Source organism: Dioscorea cayenensis, chromosome 19 (assembly GCF_009730915.1).
Source record: "Dioscorea cayenensis subsp. rotundata cultivar TDr96_F1 chromosome 19, TDr96_F1_v2_PseudoChromosome.rev07_lg8_w22 25.fasta, whole genome shotgun sequence".
Taxonomy (NCBI): Eukaryota; Viridiplantae; Streptophyta; class Magnoliopsida; order Dioscoreales; family Dioscoreaceae; genus Dioscorea; species Dioscorea cayenensis.
The window spans coordinates 16,160,217-16,169,726 of NC_052489.1; the positions used below are offsets into that span (position 1 = coordinate 16,160,217).

At 38.4% G+C, this 9,510-nt stretch overlaps 1 non-coding gene across 1 annotated transcript; it reads right to left on the minus strand.

Moving 5' to 3' along the window:
- Positions 1 to 9,011: 9,011 nt before the first annotated feature.
- Positions 9,012 to 9,118, minus strand: LOC120250848. Its single transcript, XR_005533181.1, has one exon. It is a non-coding gene; the product is annotated as a small nucleolar RNA R71 (small nucleolar RNA).
- Between the last annotated feature and the right edge of the window lie 392 nt (positions 9,119 to 9,510).

The following is a 9,510-nucleotide window of genomic DNA, read 5'->3' on the forward strand; positions in this document are numbered from 1 at the left end:
GCAATAATTGAAGGGATTGGACTCAAACATTCTTAATATAAGTCTTATTATCAGACCCAAGGGGATTTTTTATCCAAGTATCATCTTAATTGATTGAATTCTTCTCAATCTATCGATTATATCGATTGTATTGATTGAATAAATTGTGTTTGTATTCATTGTTTACTTTTTTTTTAACCTTAAAATTATTATTTTTTATGCTAAATAATAGAAAGAAAGCTGGTTTCTATTATTTATTATCCTTGTGTGATCGATATCTTACATTTTTGTGCACTTTATTACTTAATTGATAGGTACACTTGCATAAACGTTTCCGTATCAGCAAACATAGCGCATCATTTCAGATGAGTTTTAGTTGAAGAATTTATACCTATAGTAAAAAATCTTGGAATGATGTCTAGTTATGCTAGGCCATCTTTGACTGAAATTTAAACGAATATTGTTAGGCTAACTATAGCTCCATGATGAGTGCATGTTATATACATGATTTACATATATTTTGCATGTAATTTGCTTGTCTTCTTGCATGATTTTCTATATTTTAGTGTTATTTTGGTATATTGTTCTTTAATGGGTAGAAAACTAGGTTTCGGGACCAAATAAGGAGAATACGTGTGAATTGGAGCAAAACATGGAAGAAAAAAGCAGTCTAGAGAAAAACATGATTGTGCTTCGAAAGTGCTGTCGTACATATCATAGGATTTGAGGCCATACATATCATAGAATCTGATAATTCAGACTTCATTGAACCAATATGCCCTTTCCTTCTTCCATGGCTGTTCTTCAGCCCATGCAAGTTTTTGGAGATACATTTTCCCCATGATTCTAGCCCTGAATTTTGCCAATAAAGTGCATGACCGTAAAAATGCCCTAAGCATTATCATGCACTAATCAAACCTATATATTTAAGTACCATAGTTAGGTTTTGAGGGGAGTTTAGTTGGAGAATAAAGGAGATTGCTAGGGTTTGAAGAGGAGCCAAAGGCCATCAATCGAGGGAATATTAAAGCTTTCTTTGTGGTTTGGAGACGAGCATTTGATTAATTGGCCTTCTACATCCTTGGATTCTATTACAACCATTGAGAAGAGCTAGCTGTAATGCAAGTAGAGTTACATGTAAAACATTGTTTAATTACTTGTGAAATGCATTTTACGTGTTATTTTACTTTTACAGCATTATAACTTACAACAACTTTTGTTGTAAGTTGAAATGCTGCAAAACAACTTGTGCTTGCTAATTTTTTATTTGTAAAAAAAATATAGCCATACACTTGATATAAAATCTTATATAAAATTAATTCTAAAACCTATAAATAATTCAAATTATCTATTGCAAGTTTTAGTTTTACAACATTTCCAAAGGATGTGTTCAGCATTTTCAGTGAGCAAACAATAAACCAAATATTCCTTCTTAGGTCCAATGTTAATATTGGACAAGTATGAAAATGTTAGAAGCCTAACATGAAACATTTTCTACAAGAAGGTTCAAGGAGTTTATCAAACAAGAAAAAATCGTAAGAATGAATGCATGAATGAAACCCTAAATCTAAATGCTATGCAAGACGAATAGAGACTTGGGTATGGCTCAATCTTGAGTCAAAAAGGTCCCAAAGAACTCCAATGGAGAGGAACTCCATCCAAGTCTAGGAAAGCAAGATGATTGAAGGAAATTTCTTGGTGCTACAGTCTTGATGTATGGTAACACTCAAATCCAAGCAAAAGAATGGCTCATGGTTCCATTAAAATTGGAAGAAATGGAAGGATGCAAGTTTTATATATTAACTCTCCTACTCTCTTACAAGAAAGTATAGAAAGAAAAACTATGTTCAAGAACTCCAATCATTCACAAACCCTAGATGCATCTTCAAAGCATGAGAAAGCATGGAAAAGACAAGAAGAAGGTAAATGCATACCTTGCTAGCTCCAAATGCAAGAGGAGATGATGGATGAGCTATTAAACCTAAGAGAGATAGAGAATATCAAGGGTAGAGTTCTAATTCAAGAGAAAGATAGGGATAAGAGGATGAAATGAAGAAAAAGGGCTTTTAAAAAGCGGTTAGGGATATGATAAATTACCAAACTACCCTTGCTTCTTCATCTAAAAGACATTAAATGCAGATAAAACCTAATCCGTGTGGCCTTGGGTGAGGGTGTACGCTTGGGCTGCAAGACAACTTAGCCATGCTATGTGGCTGGCTGTGCCTACATAGCATGTCCAGAACACTATGCGAACTCCATGCGCTTGCATTACCTCCCAAACTTCATCAGATCCATATTTTCACATCCCATGTGGCCTTCTTACACCAACACAGGTACCCACACGCTTGGAAACTATAAAAAAATGAAGTTAGGGCTTGAGAAAGTATCTTTGGCCACAATTGGACTCCACACATTTCCATTTCCAAATCTCGTTGGGAGAATAATATTTTGGGCTCTAATAAAAGGTAGAGGAAGGTGGATCTCAAAGGAATTATAGTTGATGCTTTGATGGAGAGGAAAATAAAGTATTTACCTATTTTGCAGACTCCTTAGAGTTCAATAAGCTTCCATCACCATCATTATTCATTGAATAAGAGGTTTTATAATGAATTTACATTGTTATTTCATTAATTTTGTGATTTTCCTCTTGTTCATGTTGAGCTAACCTCCCAAGGCTACCAAGAATCATTAAACCTTGGGAGGAAGACTTTGTATGAATGATTATCTTCTTTATTAATACATGTTGTCTTATTCTTTGGGTTTAATCTATATTGCTTTATGTTTAATCTATAGTAGATGGATTCCTTAGCTTAATTTTAAATTGTATATATAGAACAAGATGTTTGCATGTACGAGGTTATCATAGATTAGAGAGAAATTCATTGTATCTTCACTCTAAAGTTCTGGGTGTTGATAGCCTTATGGATTAGGGTTTTACCCTAGACATGAGATTCCTTGTACCATATACAATCATAAGGGTGGATGAGAGTTGGAACCCATATGTGATTAGAATTATTCACCGAATTTTTTTTGGGGTAATCGATATTAGAATTTCGTGGTCCAAATCTTGCCAACATCTACATTATCTCATTATCATCTTTTTTTTGTTAGTAATCCTACAGGGATACATTCCCAAGGCCTATTTCATACATAGAGATTTCTTCAAGATTTGAGTCGTATGGTGTCATCCTTTTCTTTGTTTGTTTTAGTTTCAATTAAAGCACCACTCTCTTGATTGATAGACTAAATAGTGACACAAAGAGAAATTAATAATACCTCTTAGGACCCTAGGGATCCACATTGGAGTGATAGATTCTACCTCCGGCGTGATAGATTCTACCTCCGTTCCTTGAGTTCTTTGCGGTCATAATAGAGTGAGTGGTCTAAGGGATGAACCTCCACTGGGGCCTAGTTGCGCGTGCAATGGAGTGAAGCGTTGAGAGGATCTTAGTATCTAGGGCTTAATTGTGGCTAGGGACCTTCCACCTGGACCAAAGGGTTAGGTCTATATTTAGGAAGAGATTTATCACTTGGAATCCCTAGAGTTCATTGCAACTCTATGGAAGTGCGAGGTGTTGAGATTGTTCGATTTCTCCTCCGGGACATGTATAGAGTTAGGCATAGTTGACCTTAGATTTGGGACTATGTATGTAAGGATTTCCACGACTCACCGTTGCATTGATTAGGAAGCATAATAGAGAGTTCTTGCACTTGAAGCGATTATCCTAGGCGAAGCATTATCCGAGTACCCCATCTTTATCGATTGCCTTACCCACGTCTTACTTTTGCTCTTTCACTTGTTGTTTTTATTGTTGAGAATTGAATCAATTTCACACTTATCACTATTGATATTCCACATAGCTAAGAATCAAATTAAGTATTTTCACTCGCTACTCCCTGTGGATTCGACCCCGCTCACTCGGGATTATTACTTCGACAAGCCCGTGCACTTGCGGGATATAAGCAAGGGGATCTTGTCAAGAGTCACAAAATCAACAAAAGAACAATAAAAGATCATTGTAAAACTCCCTATTCATTGACTAATGGTGGTGATGGAAGCTCGTTAGATCCCAATGATGCTACCCACAAGGAATCCTCATAACATGGCGATATTTTGATTTCTTCTCTCTCGAAGCTCTAAAGGTGAATCCCTTAAGATCTTGATAAGTGCTTTTGTATAAGTAATACGAAGTATTTTCTTCTTACATTGAGCATTACTTTTCTCAGATTTTATCACTTATGCATGTGTATTTGTGTTATTTTGTGCATTTAGGGTTATGGAGACAATTTTGGGAGAAAGGAACCAAAAGTAGATCGCGGATGCATTTGTTGATGAAATTTTGGAGTGAACAAACGTGAAGCCACAAATTGTGCTCGAAGACATGTGAGTGTGTGCCAACCTCCATTTTGCTCAAGCGAACATACAAATTAGAGGGGCATAAAGGCAGTCAGACTCATGTGTTCTGACTTGTGCAATACAAGAAAGACCTTCATCCATGTGGTTTCAATGAAGACACGACGCAATCTGCCACATGAGTGTGTGCCCATTCATGTGGCATTGAGGAAAAGAGTGCAATCGGGAGCATTTTGGCGAAGTATTGCAGTAGTTGCTACAGTAAAAGTCACTGTAGTAGTTACTGTTCACAGCACGCGAAAAAACTCAAGTCTGCAAATCCACACTGCCATGTGGAAATTCCACACAGCCATGTGGATGCCCGATTCCAGCCCAATAAATACCGTGATTTGAGGCCTTTTTTGGGATTCTTTTCCCATTTTCTCCCTAGTTTTTCCTATCTTTGGAGGCGCTCACGGCTAGGGTTTGGAGAGGCTTTGGCTATGTCTTTGGAGTGGTTCTACGGCCTTCCACATCGCGTTCCTTCAGAAGATTGTTATTGGGGGAGCTTTTGTCGGCATCTATTTGGCGAAGTGTGCCATGGGCTTGACGAGAGAACCCTTGGAGAAGACGAAGCAACTCCACAAGACCATCGATACGGACTATAAGGGAGTTTTACTTATGAATTACATGCTTTTACATTTGATTTCATTATTGATTGTATCTTGCTCCGTGGAGAGCTAAACCACTAGTAGGTGCTTGGACTTGTAAACCGTAGGATGATTTTGTATCATTAACCTTTTATTATGTTTCTTTAATTTATCTTTTTATTCAGTTCCAATCTTGAATGTTTATTACATTGATTTTCCCTTAGAGTGATACTAGGCTTGAGAATCTATCTTGGTAATCTTTGTGGATGAGTGACACACCATGAGGGTTAAACAAAGCAAAGTTGGAGAGGGTCAAGATGGTAAGTGAAGAGGTAGTGGAATGTCTCCTTTCCCTTCCGATGTGATTTATCCTGCCTCCACATTCCAAGAGTTTTTTGCGGTCATTATAAATTGAAGTGCTTTGAGACAAACTCCGTTGGGGCTTAGTTGCACAAGTGATAGAGTGAAACATTTAAGTAATCCTTAGTGTCAGGGCTTAATTGTGACTAGGGTTTTTCACCTAGACCAAAGGGTTAGATCTATATTAGAGAATAGGGTTTATCACTTGGAGTCCCCAGATCTTCATGCAACCCTACACAGTGTGAGGCGTCGAGAGTATCCCTTTTTGCTGGGGCATAGTGTGAGGGTTAGTCACGGTTGACCTTAGGTTTGGAACCGTGTGTCTTAGGATTTCCACGACTTATTAGACATCATTTAGGAAGCATAATGATGAGTCTTGCTCTTGAAACAATAGTCCTACTGTGAGCAATGTCCGGGTGCCCCATTTTCTATCGATTACCTCTCCTTATTTCTATTGCGTCTTTCCTTCTTTCTTTTATTTTTATTTGCATTGATATTGTTCACACACCACTCTTGAATCATTTTCACCATAGTTAGGAAGCAATTCTTATGTTTCTGAGCACTATTCCTTGTGGATACAACTACCCACTCACTAGGGTACTTTATTACTTCGACAACCTGTGCACTTGCGGTACGCACTCGCAAGGGATGTGCCAGATCTACATTCATTTTCCTTCCATTTAAGCCAAAAATAATCTCCTCCTAATCAGATTTGGAAATGGTGGCCAAAGTTGATTCTGAAACACTAAATCATCCATTTATAGCCAACCCGGCCTGGAGGCACCATGCGGGCCTCATGGATGTGACATGGGACATGAAAAATAGATTTGACGAAGTCTAGGATTCATGAGACCTCCATGTGGCACATAAAGAACACATGACTTTTTCGTACAGGTCATGCGAGTGTTGTACGGGCTACATGCTGGTCGAACAGCTTTCTAGATAAGTCATGCAAGCACCATACGGGCCATTTGCGGATATTGGCGTAGTATTGCTAAAGTATTATTACAATAATTTTCTATAGTATTTTACCTCTAAACTTACTACTTTTCATCCCAAATTTGGCCCAAAATATGTTCTTAAGCTCTTGATGACCTTCCAATGCCTTATGATGCAAATAAAATTAAATAAAGTATAAAATGAAATATATATATATATATATGAAAATTGATAAGTGTTTGTGTACTAAAAATATGAAGTAATCTTTTTTTACGATGAGCATTACTTTTATCAAATTTTATCGCTAATGCATGTGTTTTTGTGTTCTTTTGCGCATATAGGGCCCAAATATGAAAGAAAGAAGCCAAAGTAGATTGAGATTGTACTTTGTTGATGAAGTCTTCGAGTGAACAAATGTGAAGGCACAAGTTGTGATCGAAGATACGTGAATGTGTGCCAACCTCCATGCAGTCAAGCAATTACATAGTTTGGAGGGGCACAAAAGTAGTCACATTTGCGTATTCTGACTTGTGCAATGTTAGCAAGATCTTCACCAATATGGCATTTTATTGAAGAAGCAATGCGATCTACGGCATAGACGTGTGTTTGTTTATGTTACCTTGATGAAAAGTGTGGATTTGGGAGTATTTTGGTGGAGTATTGTAGCAAGTTATTGTAGCAAAATCACTACAGCAATTTACAGTTGCAGTTACTATTCATAACTGCAGAAAATCAGATTTCTAGAAATCCACACGGGCATGTGGAAGTTCCACACGCCCGTGTGGATGCCCGACTCCAGCCGTTTATAAAGCCGAGACTTGTACCGATATAGGGATCCATCTTTCATCTTTCTCTCCATCTTTTCTCCAACTTTTGGGAGGCAAGCGGATGCGGCTAGGGTTTAGAGGGTCTTTTGCAAGGGTTTTGGAATGGTTCTATGGCTTCGACACCGCATTTGTCTTGGAAGGTAGTTATTGAGGGAGCTTTCGTCGGCACCGATGCGGCTAGGTGCATCCTAGGCTTGACAAGAGGACCTTTGGAGAGGACGAGGCAACTCTACAAGAACATCGACATGAATACTGAGGGGGTTTTCTTATGGATTACATTTTTTACTTTCGATTTCATTATTGATTGTATCTTACTCTATGGAGAGCTAAACCCGCTAGTGGGTACTTGGACTTGTAAACCATAGGATGTTATTATTTCATTGACCTTTTATTATGTTTTTCTTAATTGATGCCTTTAATTGTGTTCCAATCTTGAATGCTTGTTGAATAATTTATCCCTTGGAGTGATACTAGGGTTGAGAGGCCATCTTGGTAGCCTTTGTGGATGAGTGACACACCATGAGGGTTAGATATTGCTAGATTGGAGAGGATTGAGAGGATGAGTCGAGAGGTAACAGAGCATCCCCTTTCCCCTCCGGTGTGATTTATCCTTCCTCCATGTTCCTAGAGTTCTTTTCGGTCACAATAGAGTGAAGTGCTAAGAGAGGAACTCCGTTGGGGCTTAGTTGCGCGAGCAGTAGAGCGAAGTATTGAAGTAATCCTTAGTATCTGGGACTTAATTGGGACTAGGTGTCTTTCGCCTAGACCAAAGGGTTAGATCTACATATAAGAACTGGATTTATCACTTGGAATCCCTAGAGCTTCTTGCAACTGTACACAGTGTGAGGTGTGAGACTGAGCGATTTCTCCACCGGGGCATAGTTTAGTGTTAGTCACGGTTGACCTTAGGTTTGGGACTGTATATTTTAGGATTTCCACAACTCATTAAGCATCAGTTAGGAGACATAGTAGTTGGTTTTACACTTGAATCAATAACCCTAGGGGGAGCAATGTCAGAGTACCCCACTTTCTTTCATTGCCTTTCCTCTAATTTTATTATGCCGCTCTTTATTATTTTCTTTAGTATTGTTCACATTGATTTTTTCAACACTATTATTGTTTCATCTTCACTTAGTTAAGTAATAATCATTGTGTTTCTATTCACTATTCCATGTGGATACGATAACCCACTCACCTGGGATTTATTACTTCGACAAACCTGTGTAGTTGCGGGTCACACGCAAGGAGCGTTGTTAAGGTTTTGGCGCCGTTGCCTGGTAATAGGCATTTTGGAAACACTTTACACTTTGCTATTTAGTTATTCATCATTTATTCTATTTCACCTTTTCTTATTCTATCATTATTCTGATTTATTTTTTCTTTCTTTTATAGCAGCTCCAGGTTATGACTCGAAGAAACCCTTCAACATTGGTTGAAGAAGATCTCGAACTTGAACGAACACTCTAAAGAAAGGTTAAAGAACTTGTATAAGAACCGTCGAATCCAGCTGAAGTAGAAGGTAAAGGGTCGGAAAACATGGCAGAACAGAATGAGCAGAGAACACTCTCTGATTATGCCAGACACTCAATTTTAAAAACATAATCTAGTATTGTGCGGCCACCGATTAAAACTAAGAATTTTGACCTAAAGCCGGCATTCATCCACATGTGATAGCAGTCTGCACAGTTTAACAGTTTGGATGATGAGGATCCAAACAGTCACACAGAGAATTTTTTGGAAGTGTGCGACATGCTCAAGATTAATGGTGTTGCGGATGATGCCATCAAGTGGAGAGCTTTCCCATTCTTCTTAAACGGGAGAGCGAAGTAATGGCTATATTCATTACCTAGAGCATCGATTACTACATTGAAGAAGAAGGTAGAAGCTTTTCTTGCCCGATATTTCCTTCCCGAAAAATTTGTAAAGCTTAGGAATGAAATATCCTCCCTCATGCAAATGGAATTGGATTCTCTATTTGAGACATGGGAGAGGTTCAAGGAGGTCCTGCGGAAATGTCCTCAATATGGGTTTCCCGAGTGGATGATTATTCAGACCTTTTACAACAGGTTGAACCATAGCACAAGGTAGTTACTTGATGCAACAGCAGGAGGTACCTTAGGTAGAAAAACCCTCGGAGAAGCACAACAATTGATTGAGGAAATGGGTTTCAATAGCTACCACATGGAATGCAAGAGAGAAGAAGAAAGTTACCGGTCTCCATGAGATTGATGCGGTTACATCGTTAGCGGCCCAAGTAGAGTCATTGAGCAAGAAGTTAGATACTCTAACTTCTCCTAGATTGGTGGCCATGACGAATTGTAACGGATGTGGAGGAGGCCATGCTCCATCCAATTGCCCTATTTCTATTGGTGCACATCCTCGGTGGAACAAGTCGATTTTATATGTAATGTGATGAGGGGAA